This window comes from Mus caroli, unplaced genomic scaffold (assembly GCF_978045245.1).
Source record: "Mus caroli unplaced genomic scaffold, Mus_caroli_1 scaffold_8, whole genome shotgun sequence".
In the NCBI taxonomy this organism is placed as follows: domain Eukaryota; kingdom Metazoa; phylum Chordata; class Mammalia; order Rodentia; family Muridae; genus Mus; species Mus caroli.
In genome coordinates this window covers 67,952,110-67,971,162 of record NW_028227263.1, presented here as the reverse complement: position 1 = coordinate 67,971,162, position 19,053 = coordinate 67,952,110, and the positions used below count along the sequence as shown (strand labels likewise).

The 19,053-nt window shown below is 45.8% G+C and overlaps 1 long non-coding RNA gene across 1 annotated transcript; it reads right to left on the bottom strand.

The window, feature by feature from the left end:
- Positions 1 to 9,510: 9,510 nt before the first annotated feature.
- Positions 9,511 to 11,065, bottom strand: LOC147002955 (uncharacterized). Its single transcript, XR_015047727.1, has 3 exons — positions 10,793 to 11,065; positions 10,477 to 10,564; positions 9,511 to 9,955 (listed from the first exon to the last, which is right to left on the bottom strand). It is a non-coding gene; the product is annotated as an uncharacterized LOC147002955 (long non-coding RNA).
- Positions 11,066 to 19,053: the final 7,988 nt, after the last annotated feature.

Sequence of the window (19,053 nt, the reverse complement as noted above, 5' to 3'; positions counted from 1 at the left end):
GGATCTGCCTTAAGTGTGCAGGAAAGTATTACTCAGCTCCCCATAAGCCCCTGGGGACTCACACCACAAGCACTGGACATGGTGACCTCTACGAGGGCTTCTATTCCATCTACTTAACAGCAGCTTTAAGAAGATGTTCTAAAACAAATGGACCTTAAGAACATACCAAAAAGGCTGTCAAATAAAAGCCCTGCACACCAGCCGTGTTCCCTCAGTTTTTGCTGACCTCCTTGTTCTCTTTGCTGGCTTCCCACGCAGTACAATGAGAATAGTTTTGACCAACCTTGTTACTCCAACCTAGAGTCTCAATACTTTTGTGCGTTGTTTCCAAATATGAGCTAAAAAAATACTACTTTGCTACTAAAGTATAGCCTTACTATGAGAGGCCTACTGCCATAGCCAGGGAACCCCCCATACCAGTCGCCCAACCCCTACCCAGCTGGTTCCAGAAGTCTGGCATGGGAGGGCCAACTGACAGAGCCTCAGCTGCCATGGCCCTATTGGGGAATCTGGTCTTTGCTCACACAAACCAGGAAGCAGTTCAAATGGTGGGAAATAAAACTGACAAATGACATTGTCTCTCAAAAGTTGTGAGAACTGGGGAGGTCAGACCGCTAAGGTCATGGATGAACGAAGGCCTTGAACTCGAGGCTGCTGGGAGCTTCTGGCCGAGGTGGCCTCTGCCCCCCTTTTCCAGTTCTGCCTTTGCTGTCAGAGTCCATGACACCCAGAACAGAACCCAGCCGCTCTTCTGTATTCTCGAGCAGGGTGAGGAGGGTCTAGCTTTCCCTGCTCTTCCTGTGGACTCCCTCCTCCAGCCAGGCTTCCTATTGTTCTGTGGCTCACACACTATAAGATGCACACACAAGGTGTCTACAGGCTGGGACAGGCCTGTCTTGCCTGCACAGCAGGGAACGGTGAGGTGGTGGCTTCCTATTTTCACTTCATCAGTCGGAAACAGCTGGAAGGGAAGGCAGGGTTGTCATCTCCCGTGGACTCTCTAGAAATGGAAAAACCCTAGTCTTTTCTTGCCATGGATGGAGTGACTCAAGCTAACAAGCAAGGTTAACCCTTCAAATGCTTGCTTGCACTCACCTTACCAAATAAGAGGCTGGACGATCTAGAGGGGAAAGCAAAGGCCAACGCTTGGCAGGTGTCTTCTATTACTATTAATTATTAATGTGTTTGTAACTATGTGGATGATAGGAAGGACAGGCCACCACATAAGTTTGGAGGTCAAACGACAACTTTGTGGATCCATTTCTTTTGTTTTGTAATTACCTTTACATGGATTCTGGGCATCAAACGTGGTTATTAGGCAAGTGCCTTTACTCCCTGAGCCATCTTGTGGATCCAGCAAGTGCTTTCTGATGTGTGTCGAGAACCATGTGTCACCATCAGACTAGATCCGTGGTCTCTGATTTCATAGACAGCACAACCCCGGGAAGTCAGGGTTACCATCCAGCTATAAAGGAAATGAGGGCGAAGAGGTGATGCGACAGAGTGCAGGGAGGCAGGATTCCATAGTCATTTGCCAGCCTTCCCTCCCTCAGTGAGTCTGACGAACCCTTTCCTTCTCATGCTAGTTTGGATTACAGATGATCCCTAACAGCTCCTGAGTGGACAGACTGGCCCCCAGCTAAGTGTCACTAGAAGCTGGTGGAGCCTCTAGGAGGTGGAGCACAGTTGGTGAAATCAGATTATTGCGGGGCAGGGAAGGGAAGGTTTGTCCCTCTCTCTACTCCCTAATGGCTGCTTTAGTCCCCACCATGATGCCTCATCACATTCCCAACAACAGTGACCCTGACCTGAAGTCTCTGAGGCTGTGAGCTAAAATAACGCTGGCCCCCTTCCAGGTGACTTGCTTGGGTATTTTGTCACAGCAATGGAAAACTGACACAGGTCCCTTCCCGGCCCCCTCCTACTTACTCTCTGTACTGGCTGGTTTTGTGTGCCAACTTGACACAAGCTGGAATTATCACAGAGAAAGGAACCTCCCTTGAGGAAATACCTCCATGAGCTCCAGATGTAAGGCATTTTCTCAGTTAGTGATCAAGGGTAGGAGGGCCCAGCCCATTGTAGGCGATGCCATCCCTGGGCTGGTAGTCCTGGGTTCTATAAGAGAGCAGGCTGAGCAAGCCAGGGGAAGCAAGCCAGTAAGGAACATCCCTCCATGGCCTCTGCATCAGCTCCTGCTTCCTGACCTGCTTGAGTTCCAGTCCTGACTTCCTTGGTGATGAACAGCAATGTGGAAGTGTAAGCCGAATAAATCCTTTCCTCCCCAACTTGCTTCTTGGTCGTGATGTTTATGCAAGAATAGAAATCCTGAATAAGACACTCTCCCTCCTATGTGCATTCTTAGTTAGGATTACTGAGTAGCAATGAAGCGCATGACCAAAAGCAAGATGGGGAGGAAAGGGTTTATTTGGCCGAGGCTTCCTGTGGTCCATCATTGAAGAAAGCCGGGACAGGAACTTCACCATGTCAGGAACTGGGAGACAGGAGCTGATGCAGAGGCCATGGTGGGTAGGAGGTATTCTTACTGGCTTGCTCAACCTGCTTTCTTATCAAACCCAGAACCACTAGTCCTGGGATAGCACAATGGGCTGGGCCCTCCCGCATTGTACTGGCTAGTTTTGTGTAAACTTGACACAAACCAGAGTTATCACAGAGAAAGGAGCTTCAGTTGAGGAAATGCCCCCATGAGATCCAACTGTAAGGCATTTTCTCAATTAGTGATCAAGGGGGAAAGGCCCCCAGTTGATGGTGCCATCCCTGGGCTGGTAGTCTTGGTTCTATAACAGAGCAGTCTGAGCAAGCCAGGGGAGGCAAGCCAGTAAGTACATCCCTCAATGGCCTCTGCATCAGCTCCTGCTTCCTGACCTGCTTGAGTTCCAGTCCTGACATCCTTTGGTGATCAACAGCAATGTGGAAAGCATAAGCTGAATAAACCCTTTCCTCCCCAACTTACTTCTTGGCCATGATGTTTGTGCAGAAATAGAAACCCTGACTAAGACAAATTGGTACCAGCATAGTGGTGTATTCCTATGACAACCTGACCATCCCCATGTTTTAGGGAGGACTGTGGAAGGACTTTGGAACTTTGGGCCAGAAGATCCATTTGATGTTAAGAGCTCTGTAGGATGTTGTGTAGGAGCTTGGAAGATAATGTTGAGAACAGTGCAGAAGATGGAGGCCTGGCTTGTGAAATTTCAGAGGAAAGATTAAAGACTCTTATCAGGGCCGTTGCTATTTTGATTGTGAAGATTCTGTGGTTCTGGTTAGCTGGGCTGAAAAATCAGCTGTGATTAACAAGATACCAGAACTACTAAAGTGAAACCTTTGCATTACTGGGACTATTGATGCTGGTGAGCTGGAGCTAAAAAATTAGCAGTGATTAAGAAGAGACCAGCATCATTGAGGTGACATCTTCTGGAAAGTGTTTTCTGAGAGCACAGAGGCTGTGTTCCAGAGATAGCCAAGGTTGTATCATGTGTTGTGGTTGGACTTGGTAATGTGTAAGAGTTACACAGGTGGTACTGGTTTTGAAGGCATGAAGGGGTCACACAGAGCAGCTGAGGCTCGGTACTGTGAGAGGCCATGGAAGGTCATTGGTGAAGGTACAGCCTGGGTTGCAATTAATGGCCCAGGACTGAAGAGGTCATGCAAAGGAGTTGAGGCTTGGCACCATGAAGAGAGCCTATGAGAGGCTATTGGTGAAGCCTAGTTACAGTGGAAGACAGCAGCATTTTGGAGATGCCAGTACCATGAGATGACTACCAAGAACAGCAGCAGCAGTGGAGTACAGGCGGCTGGAGCCTAGAAGACAAGGTGTGTGCTACAAAGGGCAGGGCTGGAAAAGTGACCTTGGAGGAGCCCAGAAGATCGTGAGTGGATCCCAGACATTGGACAATTGGAGTTTGATTTTGATTTTGACTGTGCCCTGATGTTTTTCCCTCTTGAAGGAAGTATTTTAGTGGAGCCCATAGTTAAGAGACTTTTAACTGTAAAAAGACTTTGCATTTTAAAAGAGATTGGAAGCCGGGCATGGTGGTGCATGCCTTTAATCCCAGCACTCTGGAGGCAGAGGCAGGTGGATTTCTGAGTTCGAAGCCAGCCTGGTCTACAAAGTGAGTTCCAGGACAGCCAGGGCTATAGAGAAACCCTGTCTCAAAAAAACAATAAATAAATAAATAAATAAAAATATAAATAAATAAAAGAGATTGGATATTTTAAAGAGATTGAAATTTTAAGAATTTGCAAAGACCGTGGGACTTTTAAAGTTATTTAGATTTGGGGGATGAATAAAAACTAAGGGTTGAGGCTTACTAGTGATGTGTTTGTGTGTCAAGTTGACAAGGGGTCAATTGTACTGGCTAGTTTTGTGTCAACATGACACAAGCCAGAGTTATCACAGAGAAAGGAGCCTCCCTTGAGAAAATGCCTCCATGAGATCCAGCTGTAAGGCATTTTCTCAATTAGTGATCAAGGGGGAAAGGCCCCTTGTGGGTGGGACCATCTCTGGGCTGGTAGTCTTGGTTCTATAAGAGAGCAGGCTGAGCAAGCCAGGGGAGGCAAGCCAATAAAGAACATCCCTCCACGGTCTCTGCATCAGCTCCTGCTTCCTGACCTGCTTGAGTTCCAGTCCTGACATCCTTTGGTGATCAACAGCAATGTGGAAAGCATAAGCTGAATAAACCCTTTCCTCCCCAACTTGCTTCTTGGTCGTGATGTTTGTGCAGGAATAGAAACCCTGACTAAGACACCCACCAATCACTAATTAAGAAAATGCCTGGGGCTGGAAAGATGGCTCAGTGGTTAAGAGCACTGAAGTCTTAGTTCAAATCCCAGCAACCATATGGTGACTTACAATCATCCATAATGAGATCTGACGCCCTATTCTGGAAATAAATCTAAAAAGAAAAAAAGAAAAGAAAATGCCTTACTGCCAGATGTGACTCAGGATATTTAAGCCAAACAAAGCCTGTCCTCCCCAAGTTTCCTTTGGTCATGGTGTTTCACATCAGCATTATTGACCAACCCTAACTAAGAGCACCTCCTGGACACCCAACTCTTTGGCTTCAGGTCTACATGAAGTCTTGAACATCTTCACTAGCCTAGTCTGGACCTAAAGACAGAATTATCTGTGAAAACAGCTGGCATTAGAATCTGGCAAAACTAGATTCAAATCCTGAATTTTTCTCAGCATGTCCAGTACATTGTTCCCACCTGAAAAACAGGAATACTGTCATTCCCCTACCAGAGCCTCTATTCTGACTGCATGCCTGTCTGATAATGCTCTAACACAGGAGCTCAGAGGCACAAGGATGGAGGCATGAGACCATGGAATAGGACTCCATAGACGCTCGGGAGGTAGATCACTTACTTTCAACCCATAACCAAGACCAGAGGCCGAGGACCTAGAAACATCTCCTAATCGTCACTTGGTCATCCTCAGAAATGACAGCTCATAGTTCCCGGCCCACTGGCTTTGTGTTAGTTACTTTGTCATGGCTGTGCCTTAAATTCCTGCTAGAAACAGATGGAGGGAGAAATTTATTTGGTCTCACTGTTCCTGAGAGCTCCTCAGCCCATCACGGCAGAAAGGAGATGAAAACTAGGACCCTTTCATATCCATGGCCAGCAGAGAAAGGGGACTTCCCCATCACTCTGCTGACTTTCTTCTTCATCTTCTTTTTATTCCACCCAGGTCCCGCCTCCACGGAATGGGACCACCCACATTTGAAGGTGAGTTTTCCTCCTTTAGATAATCTGCTCTGGAAATGCCCTAATACACATGCACAGAGGTGTGCTTCAATTTCTCAAGTGAATCTCTCTCTCTCTCTCTCTCTCATGTATGTGAGTGTTTTGTGTGCCTGTTTGTGCACCCTGTATATGGTGCCCACAGAGGCCAGAAGAGGGAGTCAAATCTCCTGGAATTGGAGTCACAGTTGATTGCAAGCCACCGTGTGGGTGCTAAGAATTGGATCTGGGTCCTCTGCAAGAGCAGCCAGTGCTCTTTGGTACTGGGCCATTTCTCCAGCTCACCTGAGTGATTCTAATTCAGACAGGTTGCCATGAAAATGGCAGTGGCTCATAACTTAGACATTTCTTCTTAAACAGAGCACTTTCCTGGGTGAGCCCAGTCCCTGGCTCCTTGGGGTCCACAGACACTTTACCTCTAAGATCTCAGTGACCTCTAGACTAGAGCTCTGTCCCTCCAGATTCATGCCTCTCTGCTGTCTCATGAATATGGCCAGCCACTTGTACCTGGCACCTTCCCCTCCCAAGGGGCCTAACTCATCCTTCACTCTGTCCATCCTTCATTTCCCACATGGGACTGCTCACTCCTTTACAGTTCCCCCACCCCCACCCCCAGAAAGAACTCCATTCTGTAGGTTGTGTTATTTGGGTTTTTTCTTTTTATGTTTCACACTTTCATTTTCCCCCAAAGACAATATATTTATCCTTTTAAAACACTATTAATGCATATTAATGGGCTTCTTAGTATTTCCTGTCATTAGTTGCAGTAATGTTGTGAACATAAATCTGACAAATGGCTTCCAGATTAAACTCTTCAAGGGTTCTGTAAGCACACAGCCTCAGCAAGCCAGCAAGGCTCTTCACATCTGGGTTGGCTCCTACCATCCCTGCCTATCTATGTCCACAGATATGCATAGCTTTAGGCAACTGAATGTCTTGTTTGCTGGCCCCTACACATGCCTCTGTCCCCATCCTTCTTGACCTTATCCCCTGCCTCTCCCCCTCTGACATCAGGTGAATTTTCCTAATCATGCAGAATTCTCTGCTCAGTCAACACCTTTTCAGAATTTTCTATGCCATCTCCTTCAGTTTGGTTCATATATCAGAGGTCTCTGCACGCCCCAGGGGGACCCTTCTATCTCCTGAAGACAGTTTGTATCCGCCGCCTGTCTACTTATCTAGCTCCCATTCTGGCCCATAAATGTATAGAGTGCAAGGACCATACCTTATTGGACTTTTCAGCCACATTCCTGACTCAGGATCAGACACTCAAAGACAACTCAGTAAATATGCTCAGGATAAGTGGGAGAGGTCACCTTTGCCAAAGGAGCCATGCCATGACGGTGGCCGCCAACTAGCACAGCAAGTGTCACATACTCACACAGGACAGGATCAGAACACAAGCCCAGTCTACATGGCCCCAAGTGGTTGGCATGCTGGACAGGAGGGCCCCTGGTGGCAACATGAAAAGGCAGGATATTAAGATGGAAAAAGACCAAGTATGGCAAATGAAGCAGAGCAGTAGGCAGCCCCTTGGCTCACAGCCTCCAGCACTGGAAGGAACCAGCCTCAGCTTGGCCTTAGAGTATGTCTCTCAGGCACTGAGGAAAGACAGCAGTCATGGCTGCTGCCTCCCAATTGCCCGCTTCCCAATGTTCTACAAACCAAATGCAGCTAGCTGGCCGTCCACTCTGAGGCATCCTGGTTAGTCCCACACAGATGGTGTGTGCTTCAGGGGCCTAGAACAGCCCCCATTTCCTCCTGAAAGCTAGACTCACTCACTGGAGCCTGTGATGTTCTCTCTTCTTCAAGTACCTCGTTTTACCTACAATTTAAAATCCCAGTGGCCTTCATTTCTTAACATACATTTACTGTGTGTGAGAATGCATATGTTCCTATGTATATAGATACTCACATGCATATGTGTATTATTCATTCATATACATATGTATGTATATATAATATACTCATGTGCTATGGCAGATGTATGGAGACCAGAAGATAATTTGGAGTCAGTTCCCTCTTTCTACCTAAGCAGTTCTGTGGATCAGTTTCAGGTTACCAAGCTTGACAGCAAGCACCCTCACCCTCTGAGCCTATTTGCTCTCACCGGGTGGACTGTCTGTGGCTGTGGCTGTTTTACAGCTGCAGTGTTCTTTCTGTCTGCTTTAATCATGAAGGTAGGAAGAAGAGGGTAAGGTACCTGAACCACTGGGAATAGGTCATTCAAAAGCAAAGGGGTTTAAACACTGTAGCTGGCAGAAATAACAGGTTCAGCTCACTAACACCTCTGGAAAATTAGCCCAAGACCCAGGGCTCCCTACCCCCCACCCAGACATGACGGCAGGTGGACAGCCATGGACAGAGAGTACCTTAGAGCAATCTGCTGTACAGGCTGCATGTTGCTAGGAAGCAACTGGTAACAGCTGGCTGAGAAATAAGTCCTGGCCTTGGCAAAGCATGTTCCTGGCTGCTAATTAAATGCTGCTACAGCCTCTCTTTCTTCAGGGAGCCACAGAAATGTGCTGAATTAATGCAGACTGGAGTAGCTGGGTTCACAAATAGTCTAAGCCTCCTCCTGCCTCTGTATAAAGGCTCTGGGGGCTAGAATGAAGTTGCCAGCCCCCTTCCCCCAGGGAGAGGGTAACAAAAACTCTGGCCTCAGAATACTTGGTTCACCTCATTCAGAGTATCTCCCTGATGCCTGCACTGCCAACACAGATGAATTCATGGGGTTAACTACTTCTGAGAAAACCCATTAAGTTCCATGTCTGGATAGATATCTAAAATAATGGAAAGCAGCTTTCAAGAGATGTTTGTATTTCCATAATTCATAGCACGCAACCCCGTGATTTAGCCAAGAGGTCACAAGCCAAGCGTTCATCAGTGACTAAGTAGATAAATAAATGCATACTGGGCCATGTTCGACCTTAAAAGGGACATGCTGCAACATGAATGACGAACCTTATGCACATGGTGCTGACATAGTCAGGACAAGCCACTCGTCTGAGAGGACAGAGTAGGCAAATTCACAGAGAGAAGTAGGAAGGTGCTCACCAGGGACTTGGGGAGAGGACAATGGACAGTTACTATTGGATGGAAACACAGTCTCAGTTGCACAAAATGACATTTGCAGGGGCTGGGTTCAGTGGTGGAACACAGACTTAGCAATCCCTAGCACTGGAAAACAAAGCAAAAGTTCTAGAGACTGACATTAAGTATGCATAGAATAATGTGCATGGGGCCTTGAAGATGTGGCTCAGTTGGTTAGAGTGAATGTCTAGCATATGGAAAAGCCCCAGCGTCCCCAGCACCACACAGACCAGGGGCGCTAGTGCATGCTTGCAATCCCTGCTCAGTCAGGACGGGAGGATCAGCGGTTCAAGACCGTCCTTCGCTACATAGGAAGTTTTAGGCTAGCCTGGGATACATCAGATCCTGCCTCAAAAAAAAAAAAAATCAATATACTTAACGCTGCTGAACTGTGTGTGCACTTATAGTTGACATGACAAAGTTTGTTCTTCACTATAATGAAATATTTAGGTAGAACTGGGGATTGAACCCAGAGCCCCACAAATGCTAAGTGCTCCACCAGTGAGCTATACACCAACCCTGTAATCTGTGATCTGTTTTTTTTTTCTTTGTTTTTGAAATTTTATACGTGTGTTTGCTCCATTCCCGCCCCCACCCACATTCTCACAGCCCACCCCATCTTTTTAACTTTTTTGATAAGCACTATGTCTGATGCCCTTACATGCACATGTAGGGAGCCATCCACTGGAGCATGGGAAACCTAACAGAGGCCAAACCTAAAGAATGACTTTCTCTCTACCCAGCACCTATCAACTGTAGGTACCAGCTCAGTAGGGGGCGGACCCTGGAGATCATCCATCCAGTTTATCCTGGGATTCTAGCTGTCTTGATCTTGTTCAGTGCATGAAGGTAACCACAGCTGCTGTGAATCCACAAATGCCAAAGCACGTCGTGTGCAGAAGCCAGCAGTTTAGGGCTCTCCTTCCCATCCTCCAGCTCTCTGCACTTCCTGGATGGTCTTAAAGGTCTTGTTGTTTTTAAGAAATACATGTTCAGATGGACGGGATAGCTCATGAATGTAATTCTAGCACTCAAGAGACATGCAAGAGGATCACTGCCAGTTTGAGGCCAGCCTGGTCTGCATAGTGAGTTACAGATCCTGTGCCAAACAGAAAGCGATAAAAGAATTTTTTTTTTTTTTTTGCTTTTAAAATTTTTTTTTTTATTGAAGGAAGATCTAATACTGGATAGAAAAGATTGTGCAAGTTCATTTTCTTATGGAGAAAGAAATTTTCAAAGTAACAATGTTCATCTGAGGTCAAATTTATAGTTTTGAAATTAGACAAAAAAAAAGTTTGGTATTTTTACTGGCTCTTACGGAAGTTTTGTTGTGTTCATGACAGTGTTAGCACTAAGGGAGAGGTCTAACCTGGGACTGAACACAGACATTTCTAGTCATCACAGTAGGCTAAACTTTCCATGTGGTTATCAATAATCTATGCACCTTGAGTCTGGTTATAAATGGGAGACAAGCTATGATTTGCTATACATTCATCAAACATTACAATGTTTGGCTTTGCATCTTTTCTAACTGATAAAAGAAAATTTAAATCTTTAGAAGAAAGGAGGGGACAGAAGGAAGGAGAAGGGAGAGAAAGAAATGTTTACAGCAGGGCTCACCTATGATCCTAGTGCTCAGGAGCCTATGGTAGGAGGATCCCTGCTAGCCCCAGGCCAGCTTTGTCTACAGAGTGAGTTCAAGGCCAGCCTGAGAAATATAATAAATCCAGTCTCAGAGTCAAAACTAAACAAAACAACAAACAAGAAACTCAAGTTTATCATAAGGCTAATCGCAAAGATAAAAGGATTAAGCAAAATAGTACACACCTGCCTCACCCACACCCAGGCCCACCCTCCAGCTGAGCACCGCAGCCTATGCCTTCTCAAAATCTTCCCTTGGTGTAACAAGCCCACACCTATTTATATCTATACTGACCTCAAAGCAGTACAAAGCTCAGAGCAGTGATTCTCAAGGTCATATCGGGTATCCTGCATATCAGATACTAACATCACGATTCATCACAGTAGCAAAGTGAGTTATGGTTGGGGGTCACCACAACACGAGGAGCTGTATGAAAGGGTCCCATCATTAGCAAGGTTGAGAACCACTGGCCGAGAGCTCAGTTGTTTCTTTGGGGGTTCGTTTCTCCCTAGCACCACCCTAAACGCCTTCGTCAGCCTGGGAGAATCTTCTGTCTGCACAGCTTCGCTGTTATCTCTCAGAGCTGTGTCAGATCTCATCAGCTCGTGGATGTTGCATCATCTAGCCTATCTTCTATCAGCACGCATTTAATAGCTTCCAGTTTTTTATACTGAAAACATTGCAATGAACATGCATCTTGCTCACACATGCAAATATTTTGCCAGGATATGTGTTAGAATTTGGCTGGTTAAAATTTAGGTGAATTTATTAAAGAATTGCTTTGTCTTATGGGAAATCTGGATCAACCTATTCTCCCAGCATCAGTGGGCCAGGGCAGCCCATGTCCTTGTCAGCACAGAAGCAGTGAGTGTGTCCAACCTTTAACAATCGACTAGGCAGAAATAGATACTAAAGCACTTTCTATCCAGCTGCTGTGCGCTTATTTTTCCACTTGAACACCCTGCTGATAATAGCTTTGACTTAGGTTTAGTTTTATATTGTTCATATTTTTCAATTATAAATTTATAAAATCTAAGTGTTATTACTATTGAAATCAGCCCTTTGATAAAGGTATATATCATTTGACTTTGTATGACTTTCTGGTATGCTTTGCCATACAGATATTTTCCTTTGTAGTAATTCAATTTCATAGGATCTTCCTCCCTGTAAAAAATTACAAACGGCATCTCAGCTTGTCTCGTCTAGTCTGCAGCCCCGGCTCTCTCTGATCATGACACCGGCTCATCCTCCCACGAGAAAAACTGGTATTTTTCTTTTTCTTTCCTTTTAGTCTTCAGAATGGGATCAGATTATATAGTTCACTCTGCCCTCAGACCTGTGTGATCCTCCAGCCCTGGCTTCCCAAAGAGCTGGCGTAAACAAGGGCACAGTGAAGCCATCAAACTAGACTGCTCAGTAGGGGCAGAGGAGGGGAAGACATGTTCCTTCTGGTGAATTCAGAACTATCATGGCTAGCGCTGGCGGTCAGAGGAAGGGGCAAAAATGGTAGAAGATTCTTGCAAGTTATACAGGGATATGCTGTAGTGAGGGGGGAGCTAGTTAGCAGGAACAACCTAGGAATCAACTGAAGGCTTGTTTGAGGTACTAGATAACTAGCTGTCCTTTCCAGAAGTTGGAGAAGCTGTAGGTGGGAGACAAGAAAGTAATGGCTTTTCCTGGCAAACAGAAACCCACTTTACAAGGTTCCCGAGGAATGCCAATTTTGAGTAGCAGTCCTTCTTTCTACCGGTCTGAGACCAGCCTGAGGAGAGCGCAGACTGCAACCCACAATACTGTCCATGGCACTGCCATGTTGGGCATGGGGACGACAGGCATGTGCCACCATCCAGACATGATATTTTCCTAATACATTTCTCAACCTTCTAAACCTTGCAATGCCTCCCACCCCCGTGCACACCACCAGTTTGATAACCAGGAATAGCAGACTGTGTTTAACTATCCATTGTTACATCCCCTGGAGGACCCCATCAGGAATGTTTCTCAAACTCTTTAAGTTTCTAACATGAAAATGTATGCACTTTTTACTCCTCCCCAAAATGATGCTGATTGAAGTGTTGTTGTTGTTGTTGTTGTTGTTTTCCAGCTGCTCTCAGGAGGGCAGATTCCAAACCTCTGAATCTGCAACAAAAGCTTTCAAAGAGCAGCCTGAGAAGCCTGAGTTTGACCTCATGAGCAGGCATTCCCAGCCTTTCGACATAGAGACATGACATCACGGTCTATAGAGTTCACACACACACAGAGCACCATGCAATATAGATCCAAGACATATCCTGGGTTTTAAGTTTGCAGTTTCGTGTTGGGTGGCGTTCAAGGCATGTTGAAGAACATGCAGTTTCTCCAGGGTTCCATATTCAGCTTACATCCGATTCCTGTTTTCCTGTATTGGATCACCTATCTCAGGAGTTAATCAGCTCCTGTTCAAAGTCAGCAGGGAGCGTCTGACAAATCCATTCCCACCTTAACGATTGATTAGCCCTGGGCTTTATAAGCATAGGTCATGCGAGGCTCTGGCCCTATTAAAATTTCTTCCATTTATTTCAAGGGGAGAGACAATCTCTCCTCCATTCACGTGACTTCTTGATGTGACAGGTGATAGTTCTACCCAGTTTATCATGTCAATAAAATGTCATTTCTTGGTGATATCTTCCTCTTTTACTTATAAAGAGCACTTGCTGCTCTGGAAAGGGCGACGACTTGGTGACAAATCTGCAGTTCACTTATCTGAACACTGCCCCCACAGCTCTGCGCCTGTCTCAGTCAGGGGTTCTATTCCTGCACAAACATCACGACCAAGAAGCAAGTTGGGGAGAAAAGGGTTTATTCAGCTTACAATTCCATACTGCTGTTCATCACCAAGGAAGTCAGGACTGGAACTCAAACAGGTCAGGGAACAGGAGCTGATGCAGAGGCCATGGAGGGATGTTCTTTACTGGCTTGCTTCCCCTGGCTTGCTCAGCCTGCTCTCTTATAGAACCAAGACTACCAGTACAGAGATGGCACCACCCACAAGGGGCCTTTCCCCCTTGATCACTAATTGAGAAAATGCCTTACAGTTGGATCTCATGGAGGCATTTCCTCAACTGAAGCTCCTTGCTCTGTGATAACTCCAGCTGTGTCAAGTTGACACAAAACTAGCTAGTACAGCACCTGTGCCATATACAGCAGCCTTGCATTAGGATACCCAATCATTGTGATCTTTTTGACAATACCTTACAAAGCACTTCTGTAGAATACCTGTGAAGTCAACAGGGAGTATTACAGAAGGAATGTCAACAAGGACAAACACAGCCAGTTTGCGTGTGCACAGGTGATGACAGCAGTTATGTCACAGCAGCTGCATTCCTGATCCTGACAAGAAACCAGTCATAAGACAACCTCCAAATTTTAAAAATGTATCGCAAAAAATACACACACACCACAAAACCTCCTACGGAAGGCACTTAGTGTCGCTTCTGGCTCTTGACAATGATAATCAACAACACCACAGGAACAAACCCATGGGAGGCCAAAGTCTCTTTAATCAATGGGCCTCGATGCTGCAAGGAGCAGAGGGATGGGGGTGCGCAGGTCCTCTCAGCCATAGGTATGCTGGCAACAGAGGCTGTGACACCACTTGAGATGCTACCAGTTGTCATTCAGTGGCCAGGAGTTGAAACTGGAAAAGGGTCAAGTTGAATTCAGTTACCAGAGCTGAGAGCAATCTCTGAGGAGCTGAAGAAACAAGAAACTTCCCCTCAGGCCTAAATGGGTAAAGAAAAGGAAGAGGGCAACAGACATTTAGTGAGTCCTTAGTAGGAGCTTTAACTGATGTCCACTGTATCAAGTCTGTAAAGTAGGGAAACTACCCTCATTTTATAGACGGGGAACAGACTTGGTAAAGTTCTGATAACCAGGCTCAGTGTGTTACCCTGCTAGTAGGTGATAGAGCCAAAGCTGGTACTAGGCAGTCATGCCAGCCAGAGCGAATCCCATAATTAGATAAGGGTACCATGGATGAAGAATCTCGTTCCTACCATTCATCCCTCCAGTCCCAGAATGCATCTCTCAGTTTCCTTCAAGCATAATCAAATGTTGTCTGATGCAGAAAGCCTTTAAAGTATTTTCTTTGAAACAACAGGGTTACAGCGATCAGAGATATGTAGACAGCAAATTAATGTTGTAAACAAAATTGCCCCTTGGAACATTCAAGGCACTTAATAGGCTCAATTGCTTTCAAAGCACGCATTTTGGGGAACTATTATGCTGATTAGCAATAATTATAATCTACTCATTAAGAAATGTCCCGACGGGCTGCTACGGCAGAACACTTCATTGCCGAGTTTAAGATACTCTGTGTACTCGAAAATAATGAAGCTACTGTCCTTTTAAAAATTATCTAATTTAGGTTTTCACTCACTTAGGCTTGTCTGCAGGGGCTACAAATGAAACAGGCAGTGCTAAATTAAATGGCAGCATTCTCTGAGGTCCACAGCAGCCAAGGCCAACATGGCCTCTCTGCCGAGAGGGAGGCTCAGGGAAGATTTAGAGCTGAAAGACATTCCCTGAAGTCCACTCCCATGTTTTCTTTTTTCTTTTTTTTTTCTTTTTTTTCTTTTTTTTTTGTTTTGTTTTTGTTTTTTGAGACAGGGTTTCTCTGTGTAGCCCTGGCTGTCCTGGAACTCATTTTGTAGACCAAGCTGGCCTCGAACTCAGAACTTCGCCTGCCTCTGCCTCCCGAGTGCTGGGATTAAAGGCGTGTGCCACCACGCCTGGCTCCATGTTTTCTTAAACATTTGAGTTTCAAAGAAGTTGTTTCTCCAGAGTCCTGAGATTCTCTGGACACTTACTGAGCAGAGATTCCAGAATTTACTAAGAGCCTCCTTAAATCCTGCAGGCACAATATAAACAATACGCACAATTGAGAACCTAATAGCAGCAAGAACTCAACGGGCCAAGTGCTTCAACTCCAATTTTAGTTAAATCTCCACAGTTATCAGAAACACATAAAGAAACTCAAGGAAGGCTGCAGGGAAGCCAAGAAAACACCAGAAACTATCACAGAGTCCTGAGAACAGGAACCCTGGAAGCTGGCGTCATGGAAACCAGGACCAGATCCATCAAAGTCCAGCTTCCAAAAATCCCACGGATCTAAGATGGGCACATGGAACTGTATACTCCGGAGCACTCTGAAGCTGTAATCCACTCCAGGGCAATCAAGACAAGAAGACCTCCTGAGTTCAGGAATCAAGGCCAGCCTGAGGAACATAGCGAGGGAGGGAGGGAGGGAGGGAGGGAGAAAGGAAGGGAGGGAGGGAGAAAGGAAGGGAGGGAGGGAGAAAGGAAGGGAGGGAGGGAGAAAGGAAGGGAGGGAGGGAGAAAGGAAGGGAGGGAGGGAGAAAGGAAGGGAGGGAGGGAAGAAAAGGAGGAATGAAGGAAAGAAGGAAGGAAAAAAAGGAAGAGAGAAAATGAGAACGAAGGACAAACCTTTCCACAAGGACCTTTCTCTTTGCATCTATGAATTTGCCCTCAACTACAAGAACCAGACCCACCCCATCCAACGAGCTTTAAACAAGAAGGACTTTGCCTCACAGAACTGAAAATGCAGCCGTAGAATGGCTTCCAGGGCCAACTAGTTCCTTTCTGGTCTTTGTTTTACCTCAGGCCAACTTTATCCTAAGGCTGATCCTTTTCAATTGGGATGTGGAGCCTTGCATTATGGGAGGGTGGGCTTATTCATTGCCTCACTGCCACTACCAATAGAGCAATATTACTCAGAAGCCTGTACCTCATTACGCCATTGGCCTAAATTAAGTGCACGACATCTTTAAAGTAACCCTGTAGGTTAACAGGTTTTGGTCTAGGCTCCTGTCTAGTTAGTAACAATGGATACAGGGCTGCCAAAATTGCTTTAGCGTGCTCATGGCAATGCCCTAGAATAAAGCCAGGTATGGGGTAGAGAACAGAATAGACAAGGTATGTCCTATTATTTGAACTCCAGTCAATGGGTGTAGATTTTGAAGCCATGGGAAATCATTTTGTTTGATTGGTTGGTAGGTTGGGTTTTTTGAAACAGGGTCTCATTTAACCCAGGCTGGCCACAAACTCACTATGAGCTGAGGTTAGTCTTGAACTCCTGATCAACTTGCCTCAGCCTCCCAGTAGGGCCACCATACCTGCCTGGTTCCTGATGGGCAATCTTGAAGGAAAAAGGTTGGCGAGAGGGAAAGAGTCAATGGTATTAGGAATGTTTTGAAAAGCATACTAGATATCTGTATAAGTCATGGGCCATGTGAATGAGGGTCACCAAGGTGTTGCGGGGAGGGGCAGCTGGAATTACAGCTTTGAGGACCATCAGTCTCAGTCTATAACTAAAACTACATGGATGGGGGCGGGGAAAGAGGTAAGAATTCAAGGTCCAGTGCTAGAACAGCCCAACCTCTGAAGATAGAGCTTAGAGAAGCCAGGAAAGGAAACCAACAAAGAGCAATAAGAAAGGCAAGAGAACTGGAAACCAGTTCTAGAAACAGAACCAGGTGTTTCTCTCTTGACACTACTATCCAGCAAAACAGCATATAAAAGGCAGTGCGTTAGTAATGTGGAGAGTAGAAGAATTTACCAAGATGTGAAAAGACAGAGAACTTATTGAAATACACTGCAAGATGCAACGGGCAAGTTCCCAGAGTGGGGACTGTACCATCGGGGTTGAAGGCTATAGCAGTTACATCATCTTATCATCACACAGATGATTCAATGATCAGTTTTAATTATCAGTTTTATTATTGTTTAACTTGAAACAATCACATGGGAAGAGAGTCTCAGTGAACTGTCTAGATCAGGTTAGCCTCTGTGAAGGGGATTATGGTAATTGTGTTCACGGACGCAGGAGGACCTACCCACTGTGGGCAGTACCATTCCTTAAGCTTAGGGCACTGGAGTGTTTAAGAATAGAGAAAACAGCCTTTAAAGCTCTCACCTTTCTTACTCTCATCTCTAGCCCTCCTTCTCTCTTTCCCTTCCCCCCTCTCTCCACGTGGCCATGGCCAGCCTCTCTCCCTCTTTCTACCTTCTCTCTTTCTCCCTGCCTTTCTACAATAAAACTCTAAAACCATAAAAAAACAAAACAACAACAAAAAGAATAGAGAAAACAAGCTGGACAGTAAGCGTGCACGCATTTGTTCTCTCTGCTCAGAACTGTGGATGTCACTGGCTATATCAGGTACCTGTCAGGTAAGAAACAAGTACAAACATGTCTCCCAGTTGACATGGTAAAGGAAAGGGAGGGAAATTCCCATCTGATAGTTTCTGTCTAGACAGAGAGGGGCAAGGTGGCAGCTGAGAAACATAGAAAGAATTCTGAAGCCAGAGGCAAGAGAAAGTGAGAACCAACAGCCTCCATGGGGTAGAAAACAAGACAAGAATACACAAGGCTAACTGCAGCACTGAGAGTCTTCAACTTCAGGGCTGTGTCATGCACTCAAGAGCAAACATGGTCTTCAGCCATTCAAACACAGATTAGGCGTTGAAGTTGTTCTAATACATCACAAAGAAAGCAGAACAATATTAAAAAAAAAAAAGTCAAGTGCACTGGCAAGATACTATCCATATTACACCAAGGCAACTAGGCTGAATAAGGAAAAAGAGAACCTTGAGGGAGGTGAGAGCTAATGAAGAAGCTAAGGTCTCAGTCAGTAATGGCTACTTGTCTATCAAAACTCAGCTTTCCTCCTTCTGGAAACAAGAAAAGCCAGCACATGGCTAGCCAGGCAAATGACAGTTCTCAGAGTCTCTGGCTTAGGTGTGTGTGGAAGGGATGTCTGTCACTTATGAACAGGGGCCTAGGACCAAGCAGAGCCTTCTTCACACTCCCCACTACCCCAACTCAATGCAGGATGATTGCCACAGAGGACAGAAGAGAACCAGATGTAAGACTTTTGGGTGCTGGAATAGCCGTGAGGCAGAAGCAACTCACTGGCTAAATGTGCCTGGTCCTGAGTACAGAATGTCCCTTGCAGGCTTGTATGTTTAACTACTCAAGTCCCCACATTGGTGATGCCAGTCTTGGAGGCTGTGGAGCCCTCTGCAACTGAGGCAGATGTGGGGGGTCATCACAGTGGATTATACCTGGCCATTTCTTTCCTAAGGTGTCTTTCTGAGCTGAGCCAAGATGAGAGAAAAGTGAGCGTCTCCAGCCCCGTGAACATCGTTGCCTCTTCTTCGCCAGGTGACTTTATTGTGAACTAAATAAAACAAACCCTTTTCGCCCTCAGTTGTTTCAGTCAGGTTATTTGGTCAAAGTGACAAGAAAAGTAAAACAGGGGGTATACAGGGGGGTGTCCATCCTGGCATTGACAGGAACTGGAGTCATTTAAGAGACAGAGCTCTGGGATTGTTGGTGACCGTTTAGGCAGGGTTAATGGAAGCAGGAAGACTCATGGGAAAGGTGGGGTGGTACCATCTTGGGTCACATAACAGTCAGTGCTGCCATTCCCGAAGCTCTTCCCCAGCATTCCTCTCCTGCTGCTTCCCCTCCCCCCACTGTCCTAAGAGAAGCTCTG